Genomic DNA, 15,373 nt, shown 5'->3' on the forward strand with positions numbered 1-15,373 from the left:
TAGGGTGAAGGAAAGACTAAGGATGTAGGATGTAGAAAGACTGTGGCTGTATGGAGTAGAAAAGACTGGGGCTGTAGGGTGTAGGAAAGACTGGGGCTGTATGGTGTAGGAAAGACTGGGGCTGTAGGGTGTAGGAAAGACTGTGGCTGTAGGGTGTAGGAAAGACTGGGGTTGTAGGATATAGGAAAGACTGGGGCTGTAGGGTGTAGGAAAGACTGGGCAGTATGGTGTAGGAAAGACTGGGGCTGTACGGTATAGGAAATACTGGGGCTGTAGGTTGTAGGAAATACTGGAGATATATAGTAAGGAAAGACTAGGGCTGTACAGCGAAGGAAAGACTGGGGCTGTATGGTGTAGAAAAGACTGGGGCTGTATGGTGTAGGAAAGACTGGGGCTGTAGGGTGTAGGAAAGACTGGGGCTGTAGGGTGTAGGAAAGACTGGGGCTGTAGGGTGTGGGAAAGACTGGGCTGTAGGGTGTAGGAAAGACTGGGGCTGTATGGTGTAGGAAAGAATGGGGCTGTAGGGTGTAGGAAAGACCGGGGCTGTATGGTGTAGGAAAGACTGGGGCTGTATGGTGTAGGAAAGACTGGGGCTGTAGGAAAGCCTGGGGCTGTAGAGTGTAGGAAAGACTGGGGCTGTAGGGTGTAGGAAAGACTGGGGCTGTATGGTGTAGGAAAGACTGGGGCTGTAGGGTGTAGGAAAGACTAAGGATGTAGGATGTAGAAAGACTGTGGCTGTATGGTGTAGAAAAGACTGGGGCTGTAGGGTGTAGGAAAGACTGGGGCTGTATGGTGTAGGAAAGACTGGGGCTGTAGGGTGTAGGAAATACTGGGGCTGTAGGGTGTAGGAAAGACTGGGCTGTAGGGTGTAGGAAAGACTGGGGCTGTATGGTGTAGGAAAGAATGGGGCTGTAGGGTGTAGGAAAGACCGGGGCTGTATGGTGTAGGAAAGACTGGGGCTGTATGGTGTAGGAAAGACTGGGGCTGTAGGAAAGCATGGGGCTGTAGGGTGTAGGAAAGACTGGGGCTGTAGGGTGTAGGAAAGACTGGGGCTGTATGGTGTAGGAAAGACTGGGGCTGTAGGGTGTAGGAAAGACTAAGTATGTAGGATGTAGAAAGACTGTGGCTGTATGGTGTAGAAAAGACTGGGGCTGTAGGGTGTAGGAAAGACTGGGGCTGTATGGTATAGGAAAGACTGGGGCTCTAGGGTGTAGGAAAGACTGGTGCTGTAGGGTGTAGGAAAGACTGGGGCTGTAGGGTGTAGGAAAGACTGGGGCTGTAGGGTGTAGGAAAGATTGGGCTGTATGGTGAAGGAAAGACTGGGGCTGTAGGGTATAGGAAAGACTGGGGCTGTAGGTTGTAGGAAAGACTGGAGATATATAGTAAGGAAAGACTGGGGATGTACAGCGAAGGAAAGACTGGGGCTGTATGGTGTAGAAAAGACTGGGGCTGTAGGGTGTAGGAAAGACTGGGGCTGTATGGTGTAGGAAAGACTGGGGCTGTAGGGTGTAGGAAAGACTGGGGCTGTAGGGTGTAGGAAAGACTGGGCTGTAGGGTGTAGGAAAGACTGGGGCTGTATGGTGTAGGAAAGAATGGGGCTGTAGGGTGTAGGAAAGACTGGGGCTGTATGGTGTTGGAAAGACTGGGGCTGTATGGTGTAGGAAAGACTGGGGCTGTAGGAAAGCCTGGGGCTGTAGGGTGTAGGAAATACTGGGGCTGTAAGGTGTTGGAAAGACTGGGGCTGTAGGGTGTAGGAAAGACTAGAGCTGTAGGGTGTAGGAAAGACCGGGGCTGTAGGGTGTAGGAACACCAGGGCTGTATGGTGTAGGAAAGACTGGGGCTGTAGGAAAGACTGGGGCTGCAGGGTGTAGGAAAGACTGGGGCTTTATAGTGTTGGAAAGACTGGGGCTGTAGGGTGTTGGAAAGACTGGTGCTGTAGGGTGTAGGAAAGACTGGGGCTGTAGGGTGTAGGAAAGACTGGGGCTGTAGGGTGTAGGAAAGAAGGGATCTGTATGGCATCTAGTTTATCCTACATTCTGTTGAAGCAAGAAAATTTTGTGTAGGTAGAACCAGCAAAGCCGAGAATCACTGTGCTTGTCCCTATTGAACTTCAGTATACACAAGACTTTTCTTTTCTTGGAGGAATTACGATAGTAGAAATTCTACAGAGAGGAAGCATTTATTAGTAAACCTGAAGGATTTACTGGTCATGCTAGGTATTTTTGGCATATGGGTAAGTTCCAGATAACAAGGATATGTTGAATGAAGTAATTCCCTTTGGTGGAACTACTGTAAAAAAACAGAAAAGACTTCACAAAACAAATAAGAAGCAACATATAATATTTTGGTCTAGTAGCCTATTTATTGGAATCCTAAAATACACTATTGGTACTGTCCCTGAGTTGGGCGATACGTTGTAGGAAAGACTTGGGCTGTAGGGTGTAGGAAAGACTTGGGCTGTAGGGTGTAGTAAAGACTGGGGCTTTAGGGTGTAGAATAGATTGGGCTGTATGGTGTAGGAAAGACTGGAGCTGTATGATGAGGAAAGACTGGGGCTGTATGGTGTAGGAAAGACTGGGGCTGTATGGTGTAGAAAAGACTGGGGCTGTAGGGTGTAGGAAAGACTGGGGCTGTATGGTGTAGGAAAGACTGGGGCTGTAGGGTGTAGGAAAAACTGGGGCTGTAGGGTGTAGGAAAGACTGGGGCTGTAGGGTGTAGGAAAGACTAAGGATGTAGGATGTAGAAAGACTGTGGCTGTATGGTGTAGAAAAGACTGGGGCTGTAGGGTGTAGGAAAGACTGGGGCTGTATGGTGTAGGAAAGACTGGGGCTGTAGGGTGTAGGAAAGACTGGTGCTGTAGGGTGTAGGAAAGACTGGGGCTGTAGGGTGTAGGAAAGACTGGGGCTGTAGGGTGTAGGAAAGACTGGGCTGTATGGTGAAGGAAAGACTGGGGCTGTAGGGTATTGGAAAGACTGGGGCTGTAGGTTGTAGGAAAGATTGGAGATATATAGTAAGGAAAGACTGGGGCTGTACAGCGAAGGAAAGACTGGGGCTGTATGGTGTAGAAAAGACTGGGGCTGTATGGTGTAGGAAACAATGGGGCTGTAGGGTGTAGGAAAGACCGGGGCTGTATGGTGTGGGAAAGACTGGGGCTGTATGGTGTAGGAAAGACTGGGGCTGTAAGGTGTTGGAAAGACTGGGGCTGTAGGGTGTAGGAAAGACTAGAGCTGTAGGGTGTAGGAAAGACTGGGGCTGTAGGGTGTAGGAAAGACCAGGGCTGTAGGGTGTTGGAACACCGGGGCTGTATGGTGTAGGAAAGACTGGGGCTGTAGGAAAGACTGGGGCTGCAGGGTGTAGGAAAGACTGAGGCTTTAGGGTGTTGGAAAGACTGGGGCTGTAGGGTGTTGGAAAGACTGGTGCTGTAGGGTGTAGGAAAGACTGGGGCTGTAGGGTGTAGGAAAGACTGGGGCTGTAGGGTGTAGGAAAGAAGGGATCTGTATGGCATCTAGTTTATCCTACATTCTGTTGAAGCAAGAAAATTTTGTGTAGGTAGAACCAGCAAAGCCGAGAATCACTGTGCTTGTCCCTATTGAACTTCAGTATACACAAGACTTTTCTTTTCTTGGAGGAATTACGATAGTAGAAATTCTACAGAGAGGACGCATTTATTAGTAAACCTGAAGGATTTACTGGTCATGCTAGGTATTTTTGGCATATGGGTAAGTTCCAGATAACAAGGATATGTTGAATGAAGTAATTCCCTTTGGTGGAACTACTGTAAAAAAACAGAAAAGACTTCACAAAACAAATAAGAAGCAACATATAATATTTTGGTCTAGTAGCCTATTTATTGGAATCCTAAAATACACTATTGGTACTGTCCCTGAGTTGGGCGATACGTTGTAGGAAAGACTTGGGCTGTAGGGTGTAGGAAAGACTTGGGCTGTAGGGTGTAGTAAAGACTGGGGCTTTAGGGTGTAGAATAGATTGGGCTGTATGGTGTAGGAAAGACTGGAGCTGTATGATGAGGAAAGACTGGGGCTGTATGGTGTAGGAAAGACTGGGGCTGTATGGTGTAGAAAAGACTGGGGCTGTAGGGTGTAGGAAAGACTGGGGCTGTATGGTGTAGGAAAGACTGGGGCTGTAGGGTGTAGGAAAAACTGGGGCTGTAGGGTGTAGGAAAGACTGGGGCTGTAGGGTGTAGGAAAGACTAAGGATGTAGGATGTAGAAAGACTGTGGCTGTATGGTGTAGAAAAGACTGGGGCTGTAGGGTGTAGGAAAGACTGGGGCTGTATGGTGTAGGAAAGACTGGGGCTGTAGGGTGTAGGAAAGACTGGTGCTGTAGGGTGTAGGAAAGACTGGGGCTGTAGGGTGTAGGAAAGACTGGGGCTGTAGGGTGTAGGAAAGACTGGGCTGTATGGTGAAGGAAAGACTGGGGCTGTAGGGTATTGGAAAGACTGGGGCTGTAGGTTGTAGGAAAGATTGGAGATATATAGTAAGGAAAGACTGGGGCTGTACAGCGAAGGAAAGACTGGGGCTGTATGGTGTAGAAAAGACTGGGGCTGTATGGTGTAGGAAACAATGGGGCTGTAGGGTGTAGGAAAGACCGGGGCTGTATGGTGTGGGAAAGACTGGGGCTGTATGGTGTAGGAAAGACTGGGGCTGTAAGGTGTTGGAAAGACTGGGGCTGTAGGGTGTAGGAAAGACTAGAGCTGTAGGGTGTAGGAAAGACTGGGGCTGTAGGGTGTAGGAAAGACCAGGGCTGTAGGGTGTTGGAACACCGGGGCTGTATGGTGTAGGAAAGACTGGGGCTGTAGGAAAGACTGGGGCTGCAGGGTGTAGGAAAGACTGAGGCTTTAGGGTGTTGGAAAGACTGGGGCTGTAGGGTGTTGGAAAGACTGGTGCTGTAGGGTGTAGGAAAGACTGGGGCTGTAGGGTGTAGGAAAGACTGGGGCTGTAGGGTGTAGGAAAGAAGGGATCTGTATGGCATCTAGTTTATCCTACATTCTGTTGAAGCAAGAAAATTTTGTGTAGGTAGAACCAGCAAAGCCGAGAATCACTGTGCTTGTCCCTATTGAACTTCAGTATACACAAGACTTTTCTTTTCTTGGAGGAATTACGATAGTAGATATTCTACAGAGAGGACGCATTTATTAGTAAACCTGAAGGATTACTTATATCTTCAAAGAAGTCTTTTAAAGACTGAATGTCTGAAAAGATTTATTGTTCAAATATGAGAAGTGCAGGACTTGTAGTTGTTTTTGTCTATATGCAGGGCCAACAAGATACCTCGTGGACACTGGTGATGGAAAGGGATGAGTCTAGGTGGCAAGGCTTCACTTCTTCACTTCCATGGCTGCCTCAGACTCCTTCCAGGATCCGAGAGAAGCCTGGGCATGGGTAATTAGTACCCACCCCCATCTCTTGGCAGGTCTTGCAGCATCATTAGTTTGTTCATAAATAGAAATTAACTTTTAGAAAAAATATCACAACTAGAAGGAATCTACCATAGCTGAGGTGCAGGAAACACTTGGATTAATTTCCCTATTTGCTATTGTGACTTCACATTAAGACAGTGGTTCCCAAATGTTCTTGCATCATGGTGCCTTAGAGTATTAATATTTTTTTTAAAGAACCATAGACCATATGTTTATTTTTGAGAAATTCATGAAATAATTTCAAATTCAAAAATTAATACATTAAATAAATTGTGCCTGCTGGTGATCCTTAGGGTCAGTTATGTGGCAGTAGACAGGGTTGTGCTTCTGTTTATCCACATATTTTAGGATTGGCAGCCACCAGCACTGGATTTGTCTATCACAGTGACAATAAATATTGATTTGGTCCTGGACCAGCAACCCTTGGCACCCCTGCAAGTTCAGCCCGGCACTCTAGGGTGCCATGATACCCTGTTTGGGAACCACAGCATTAAGGAAAATTGTAAAAGGGTAAAATAAAACATTAATAAACAATAGTAAAATATAAAAACAAAGTGTAACTAAACTAAAAATTTACAGTTTTCCTGACACTCATCCAATTTTTTACTCTAGACCACCAGGATAGTGTATAGATATCAGGCATTAACACACTAATGACCACATGTCACCCAGAATATCCTACCCTGAACCTGCACAAAATGCTTCTTCCTCTTCATCTACCGCTCACCCAATCTCCCCTTATTCCCTTCAGGAGGATTTGTGGCACAGATATTTCATACTCATCTGAAGGTGTGACATACCATCAGGGGAAAGGAGGGTAAAAACAAATGAAGAATCTTTGTTCTTGGATCCCATATTTACTGTATGTCATACATTAGGTATCACTGTACTCAGGAGAACCAGCTGATTATAGTACAGGATACATTTGTGGGGCTGTCGGGATGCTGCTGGTCAGAATACATACAGCGGAATACCAACAGCCAGTATCCCGACACCAATGGGAATGAAGTGTAAGTGTTTTCCTAACCCTCCCTCCCAGGTGCCTAACCACCCCCTAGAGCCTAGGCCTGACCTTCTCGTACCTTAAACCTGACACCCCCTCCCTGGTGCCTAAACCTAACTTCCTCCCCTAATGACTAAACCTAACCTCCCCCTCCTCGCACTGCTGTTTTAAACTGTAGCTCTTTACAGATGCATCAGGCAATGTAAGTTTTATGATTTTGCCGGGTGGGGGGGAGGATTAGAGGCAACAAATTAATTTTTAGAGGGGATGTAACTGGGAACCTGGAGCACCCAATGCCGGCAGTCACTATACTGATCCTGACAAGGGCCAGAATCCTGGTTCGACAATCCCAGTGGCCGTGTTCCCAAAGGTAGATATTAGGGTTAGGGGGAGGGTTAGGTATAGGGTTAGGATTAAAGTAAGGCTTAGGCTGCAGGAGGGGAGGGTTAGAGATAGGCTGTGAGGGGGCGAGAGTTAGAGTTAGGCTGCAAGAGTGGAGGGTTAGGGTTAGGCTGCAGGAAAGGTGATTTAGTGTTAGGGGTAGGGTTAGGGGAAGGGTTAGGGGAAGGGTTAGTTTACTTAACTGCAGGTGTTGGCATTTCAACCTTTGGGATACCGGCATAGGTTTTGTGACTGCTGGCAATTTGTGCACCAAGATTGCGTACCCAACCCTTCTAAAGTTGTATCTTTTATCCCATGGGCTTTCATGCTTGGGTATTAATCTGAATATCCATATTTGCATCCAGCATATTCCAGAGGTTATCAATGATAACAGATACACTGCCCAGGTTTAAACTATGAATGTATGGGTGATGCCCTCTTCATTATTGTGAGTTGGAGCTCTGTGTTGAGTTGATCTTGGCTTAGGTGATGTGCAGCACATAGATGACATGTTGTAGGTATCTGTACAGGCAAAACAGTATGTCATCCAGAACACCAGAAATACTGTAAAGCTGCCTTTTGTAGAAAATATACTATATTTGCAGAGATACAAGTAAGTATCTATTGGTGCTCTCCTAGAGGTTATTGGCATACTAGGTACAGCAGGAGGATAGAAACTCTCTTTGTTGGGGACCTCTGCAATATGATAATTAAGACGTAACTTTTATTTCTATTAAAAGATTAAATAACTACAAAAGCACAAATTGAAGAGTACCCCAACAAAGAGAGTTTCTTTTCTCCTGCTATATCATGTACAGGTTAGCACCATGAACAATTTTAGAGAGGAGTTGGTCAGGTATATATTAATGTATCCAGTCTCTAGTGTGGCTGTGTAACGTCTGTGGGATGCTGTTAGATTGGATGAAGATCACATTTACCTCACACCTCTATACCCTGTCTGCACATGAGTCTTCTGTTAATCAGATTATGGGTCACCTATGTCCTATGCAGACTTCATAATGGTCTATATTGTAATAACAGTTACATATCAGGTCTCCATTCACAAAGCTGCTGGGCTTACGGCGAAATGCGTTAATAAGCTGCTGTTCTCATTTATGCCTTTTATTTATATGCCAGGACTGCTTGGTTCATTCACCTACATGCTTACGGCATAATCCTGCAATTAGATCTTAGATCATCTGGGAACCCAGTATCAAGAGCAGAACTTGCCCTTATAAACTACAGAGGATGCTACTTACTACAACTGGTAACCACTTTGCAGGAACATTTACCTCACACATGTTTGTTTATTTCACCTCTAGTCCTAATACAGTGGGCATTACTAGGACCTCACACTAAAGTATCTGATAACCTAGCTACCAGGGGAATTTATGGCTAAGGGGGAGATGTATCAAACATTCTAAAGAGGACAAGTGGAGACATTGACCATAACCAGGAATCACCTTCTGGCTATTATGTTATAGAATGTACTTAATAAATGAGAGCTAGAAACTGATTGGCTCATATGAGGAACATCTCTACCTGTCCTGTTTAGAAAGTTTGATACATTGTGATGACACTCTCATAGTGTGGGCGTCTCAGTCCTTACACATTCAGATGCTCGCTTGAACAATAGGGGAAGGACTGGTACTACCATTAGCATAAAGTTACAGACGCAGCCACGGCAAAACACGCTAAAGCGGATGCGGCAGTGTGCGACTAAGAATCAGCCCATTAATGCATGCAACTCTGCGTGTAATTTCCAGATTTACACTGTTCTGATGAATATACGTAGAGGCAGAGATATAACTGGTAACACTGATACACATCACTCTGTTACTGAGATGTTCCTTATCTTGCACTGGTAATATCATTACAAATAAACTTAAATGATTCTGAAATATTCTGTATAAGATAGCGTAAGTGGAATATTCATCTATACAGACTTGCAAAGAAATACAATATAGAATTGCTGCAAATGTTCTTTATTTCTGTTTTGTAGCTTGTTTCAAGGATCTATCATTAATGTAATATAAAAGCTGCCTTAGTGCAAATTAACGATGGCTTTTTGTGACAATACAGTTTAATTAATAAACACGTTTAAGTTTCTTACTTACTGTATTTATAGGAAAGAACAGAAAGATGCAGAGCTGTCTTTTGAAATGTGGTACATAAAAGTTATATACACATTTTCTAAGGACATTTATTATTATCATCCTTTATTTATACTGTATGGCACCATACGGGCTCTGCAGCAGTAGTTAGTACATAAACAGAAACAGTATGAACAAAACAAGAAAAAAGTGACTTACAGTACAGTACAGAACATAGCAGGACACGGACAGGGTGTATAAATATTACTGCATCAGCCGTCATAGTATCCAAGGGTTAGGTGCCGTTACTGTATATAGGTGATGATGATATAAGTGACGGAAGGAAAAGCACACGAGGGACCAGGGCCCTGCTCGTGAGAATCTTCTTTCTATTGATGCTTTTGAAAATTACACAATACATGTATGTACGAGTTCTTGTGTTTGTCTCTGTTTCATAAGTATCTAAGGGTGTGGAACAATGTTATCCCTCCCAGCACAATAATCCACATCTGTAGATTATAGACATATTTTGTGTCACATTGTGGATCGCTCTTTATGATGGTAAATCTGCCCCTAAGTATTATATTAACTGACATATTTGATGCTTACAGTGTATGGTTTATACATATTTGTTCCCTCACATGACTGTGTCACAGGTTTGTGCAGTGGGCACATCTTCCCTGCCAGACATCTGATCTTATGGGGGACATGTATCAAGTCTTGGAGAGAGATAAAGTGGAGAGAGATAAAGTAGCAACCAAATAGTTCCTAACTATCACTTTAAAGGCTGTGTTTTAAAAATGACAGTTAGGAACTGATTAGTTGGTACTGTAGCTCCATCCACTTTATATGTCTCTAAGCATTGATACATCTCCCCCCTCAGTATTTTGTGTGAAAATCACTATATAAATACTATTTATTATTATTATTATTATTATTATTATTATTATTATTAATGTAATGGCTATTGCACTAAACAGACTCTTTGGGGGAGATGTACGAAGCTCTGGAAAGTGATAAATTGGAGAGTGATAAAGTACCAACCAATAGCTCCTAACTATCATGTTACAGGCTGTGTTTGAAAAATGACAGTTAGGAGCTGAGTGGCAGGTAGTTTAGAGCTTAGTACATCTGTCCCTTAGATAATTCTGCTATTTTTACATATCGTGCTACATCTGAAAGAGAACTTGGCAGAGCTCTAGTTTCAGACACCAGGATATTAAGCCCCGATGGAGCGAGAACCACTATAACTATATGAAAAACAAAATAGTTTAAACTAGAAGTAACTTTATATGTACAACATAAGGATCACACACATGAGGGAATTATCATACCATGTGCACTGTGTAGTCAGTTCCAAGTTACAGGCACAATTGCGCCCTCTTCTCCCTAATCCTTATGACTGGAGAGAGGCTCTGGAGAGTTTGGTGCATCCAATGTCATCGTAATAATGAATGAAATAACTGAGACTGAAATATTTGGCGACTTTTAAAGCTTTTTGCAAATTCTGCTCAATCTCTTCTTAAGTAAATAAGTCCCAGAGTGATCAACCACAGGATAGTTTTCAAGATAAAGTAATGAACCATGAGGGAATCATCCCAGCATCTGTTCTCCAAACTTTGTGATTAACTGTTTATGTGACTGTAACTTTCTTTTCTTATGCGATTGCTGTAATAATTCAGAGTAGCTGCAAATTCAAAAGTTCCAAATTCACATAGATATATACAGTACTATACATATAATCTACATCTTTATAAATGGGAAAGTTATCGTGCATGAGGTACAAACCTCCTGCCCCTGAAATTAGGCTTTTAGGGCATGATTCAGAGGTGCACGCTATTTGCGAGCGCTCACTCTGAATCAGGGCATCCCTATTTTTTTTTAACCGGCCTCCAGGCCGCTCGCACAGCTGTGGGTGACCACCCACAGCGTGTGCATGCGGCCTGGCGATGGTCACGATTATCGTGACCATCGGGCTTGCGAGGAGATCCTGTGGTAGGGTCTCAGGTCTTGCAAGCCCGAGTGGACTTCCTGCTCTAATAGAGCAGGAAATCCACTACTGACATCACGTGTAATGTCAGTAGGGCCGCCCACAAAAGGCAGGCATTCCTTCGGGAATGCCTCCATTTGTGCAGCCACCCCCCCTCCCTGCCTATAAAATGGGGTGAGCTGTCAATCAACATCGACAGCCACCCCGTTTGTAGCGAGCCCCGGAGTGAGTGATTTCTCTCTCGCTCCAGGGCATGCGCACGAGCGGTGCGCAAATGGCCTACCATCGATCCGCATGCGAGTGCTTAGCGCTCGCGAGTGGGTCTGAATAAGAATCAGGCCCTTCCTGTAATGTCGTATAATCTGTATAATCTGTATTACTTCATCATTGGATTTTCTATTCCAATTAATTACTTGAATGTAGCAGACAATAATTACCCCATGACTGCAGCTACACTCTAGGGAACTTCTGTCCATTAACTGACTTTAGGGGTTAGATTTAATAAAGTGAGAATTTTTAGAAATGGAGATGTTGCCCATAGCAACCAATCAGATTCTACTATTATCTTCTAGAAGGTGCTAGTTAACTGTTAAGTAAAATCTGATTGGTTGCTATGGGCAACATCTCCACTTCTAAAAACTCCCACTTTAGTAAATTTTGCCCCTAGGAATGAAGAGGATAAACTTCTATTTTGTTTTTAAACATTACATTTATGCTTTAGTTTTATATTTTGTCCTACTTTTTAAAAGCTAAGCAAAAGGTCAGATATACTATAAGAAGGTGACAAGTTGGGTTTAGACAGAGTAACAGTGTGTGAATGTGACGGATTTTTATGGGAGGAATCTCCAGGAATGGACTCATATACTTAGACCAAGGAAACAAGATCATTTTAACTAAAATACACTGTAAGTGGAGCCAGGAAGATATAAATTGTACAAAATATTACTATTATATATAAAAGTAGCTTTGTCTGATCATATGGGTGAGATATAAAAAGCTGAACTTTAGAATGTTGACAATAGAATGTCGACAGGTTCTGAATGTTGACATGGACTTTAGGACAACAACCAATATGTCAACATGAACGTAATGTTGTCCTTTAACATTTTGCCATCAGAATGTCAACAAAGTAAAAAAAATACTCTGTTTTTATTACATAATAGTATTCTTTAAGATTGAATGGTGATGGTGGTTGACTGGGAGCACTACTGTACTCTTTGGAGCATGTGCTGTGATCACATTAAAAACTTGGTGTGCCCTCTTGGTCCCTTCCCCCAAAGCAAGCATTAGCCTTTCATTAACATAATAAAGGACATTTTGTTAGCCATTTAAGCCGTCATCTCAAGGTCTGGACCTACAATTACAGTACTTGTGCCATGGAAAGGAGAGGAATCGTGACCGTTGGTAGGACACCATCCCAGAGACTCTAGGAGAACTGCTGAGCTGCTAGGAGTTTGTGCAACATGTTATTAATTGGTAAACATCAGTAAGTGCCTGGAACCTTGGCACTGTAGACAGTGGTTCTATGCCTTAGAAATGAGTAGTGGGGTCTGAGCAGGAGTGTATAAAACCATCACTGAACTACAAGTCTCAGCCCAGAAAGAGGTTTCTTTGAATTACAAACCAACTGTGCATTTTATGCAGCACACTTGCAGCAATTTCAACACTGCTATGCCGCTAGGAATTTGTACAACATGTTGCTAGTCAGCACACATCAGTAAGTGCCGGTCACTGTGGCACTGTAATAAGTAGTGTGAATCACTCACATAGTGATGGCATGTCTTAGAAATGAGTAGTGGGGTCTGAGCAGGAGTGTATAAAACCATCACTGAACTACAAGTCTCAGCCTAGAAAGAGGTATCTTTGAATTACAAACTGACTGTGCATTTTATGCAGCACACTTGCGGCAATTTCAACACTGCTATGCCGCTAGGAATTTGTACAACATGTTGCTAATCAGCACACATCAGTAAGTTCCGGTCACTGTGGCACTGTAGAAAGTGATGTGCGTCACTCACATAGTGATGGCATGTCTTAGAAATGAGTAGTGGGGTCTGAGCAGGAGTGTATAAAACCATCACTGAACTACAAGTCTCAGCCCAGAAAGAGGTATCTTTGAATTACAAACTGACTGTGCATTTTATGCAGCACACTTGCGGCAATGTCTGTACTGCTGTGCAACTAGGAGTTTGTGCAACATGTTGCAAATCGGTACACATACGTAAGTGCCAGTCCCTGCGGCACGGTAGAAAGTGGTGTCCCACAAGGCCATTTTAGAGGGGGCTACACCCAAGATACAAGTGCACATAGATGTACTGTACAAGTGTCACATATTAAATTAATCAGCATGACTGCTGGTGCCCAACAATAGCAAAGTAGCATGGTACCTAACAGCTCATTCAAGCCAGGCAAGTCACACTGCATTGTGTATTAAGGCTAAATGTATGAGGATACATCTGTAGTTCAGGAAACCATGTGGGAACTGTCATTCAGGTGCTTTACTGTGTTTAAACAGTACAGAGTGGCCATGGGCTTAGAAGATTGCAATTTTTTGTTTTATGAGGGCCTCGCAGTCTCAGGAATTTGCTGGTGTTACAGAAACTCTGCTACATCATCAAACTTGAACAAACATATTTCCAAGAAATTTCAAACAACATTTGTCTGCAACACCATAATTTGCAAAAGTAGACAAGTATGACAGCTGCCTTCCTGTTGGACAGCGGATCATTGAAGCCTTGATTGCTATGTTAGCATTAGATCTGCGTCCAATATCCGTCATTATGCATTTGGTTTTAGATTGGTTGAGATTACGTGTCCACACTACCAAATTCCATCTCAATTTGATTTTTCCAGAACAGTAATTAATCACATGTACCAGGACATTAAACAGAAAGTTATTCTTTACCTAGAAAAGGCCATTGTACCAACTATCCACTAAGTACAGATATGTGGACAAGTGGTACTGGTCAACCTAAAGATTACATAACTGTGACAGCACACTGGGTGGGTATATTGCCTTCAGCATTAGTATCAAACACACAAGACCACCTCATTCACAGCCAGGCTACTCTCTGTATCACTGCATTCACTAAGAAGCATACTTGTTTCAATCTGTTGGAAAAACTCAGGGATATGAAAGCTAAATGGCTTACCCCGCTAAGACTCTCCTAAAGATTTGTCATTTCTGATAATGCAAGTAACATAGTATGAGCATAACAGCTCAGTGAATTACCATGTTTTGCACACACTATAAACTTCGTGGTTCAGAATTTCTTCAACAATGACAGGACTGAGCAGTAAACTGCCGTTATGTGATGGGGCACGTGAAGTCTTTGGCAAGTAGTAACCAACTGTAATTCCATACTTTACATGCTTCAGCAACTGGATGAACAGCAAAAGCCATCGAAACATACAGTACACATCAAGCCATGATGTAGTGAGAGGGAGGACATGATATCTTACTGCAGCGCACTGGAGAATGCTATCGGTTTTATGCAAACTACTGGAACCATTTGAAATTGTAACCAATGAAGTGAGTTTAGACACTACCATTCTGAGGGCCTGATTCAGAGACACTCGCTGGTGGCGAGCGCTCGCTCTGAATCAGGGCATTTTTTATGTCCGTCTCCAGGCCACACGCAAACCTGTGGGTGACCACCCACAGCTTGTGCGAGCGGCCTGGCATTGGTTGCAATTATCACAACCATTGGGCTTGCGAAAAGACCCTGTGGTAGGGTCTTGGCTCCAGCAAGCCCGAGTGGACTTCCTGCTCACGAGTGATGTCAGTAGTGCCGCCCACAAATGGCAGGCATTCCTAAGGCAACATCTGCATTTCTGCAGCCATACACCCTCCCCGCCTTCAAAACTGGGCTGTCAAACAACATCAACAGCCATCCCGCCTTGTAGCAAGCCCCGGAGCGACTGAACTTTAGTCGCTCGCTGGGGCTCACATATGTGCACACCAGACATGGTGCATGCACAGGGGCCAAACATCGACCCGCTTGCGAGTGCTACGTGCTTGTTAGCAGGTCTGAATCAGGCCCTGAGTCAGGTCATACCCTTAATTAAACTACTGGAAAAGTAGCTAGAGAAGCTGAATGAGGAGAAAAATCTAAGCAATTTCATTAAGTGTGTTGGACTTGTAGACCAAGTACTTTTTTTGTTTTGCCAGGACCAAATGGTTTGGAACATCTTGCAATTGGATCAGTACATTTTGTCAACCATGTTTGAGCCTAGGTTTAAGTTGTACCTTATGGCTATCTTTCCATTTGATTCAGATCTTAAAAAAATGCAAAGAGATCCTTGAGTAAGTTGTCTTAGGGTTTAAATGCATTTCAATTTTGTAAATAAAAGTTCAAGTTGCACAAAATGGGGCTAAAATGTTTATTCATAAATGGTAATTAATCATTAGCATCAGTACTGATCTTCACTTCAGTGATCAAGCACCTGCAAGAGATATGTTCCATG

This window comes from Taudactylus pleione, unplaced genomic scaffold, assembly GCF_031769625.1.
Source record: "Taudactylus pleione unplaced genomic scaffold, aTauple2 ptg000277l, whole genome shotgun sequence".
NCBI classification, from domain to species: domain Eukaryota; kingdom Metazoa; phylum Chordata; class Amphibia; order Anura; family Myobatrachidae; genus Taudactylus; species Taudactylus pleione.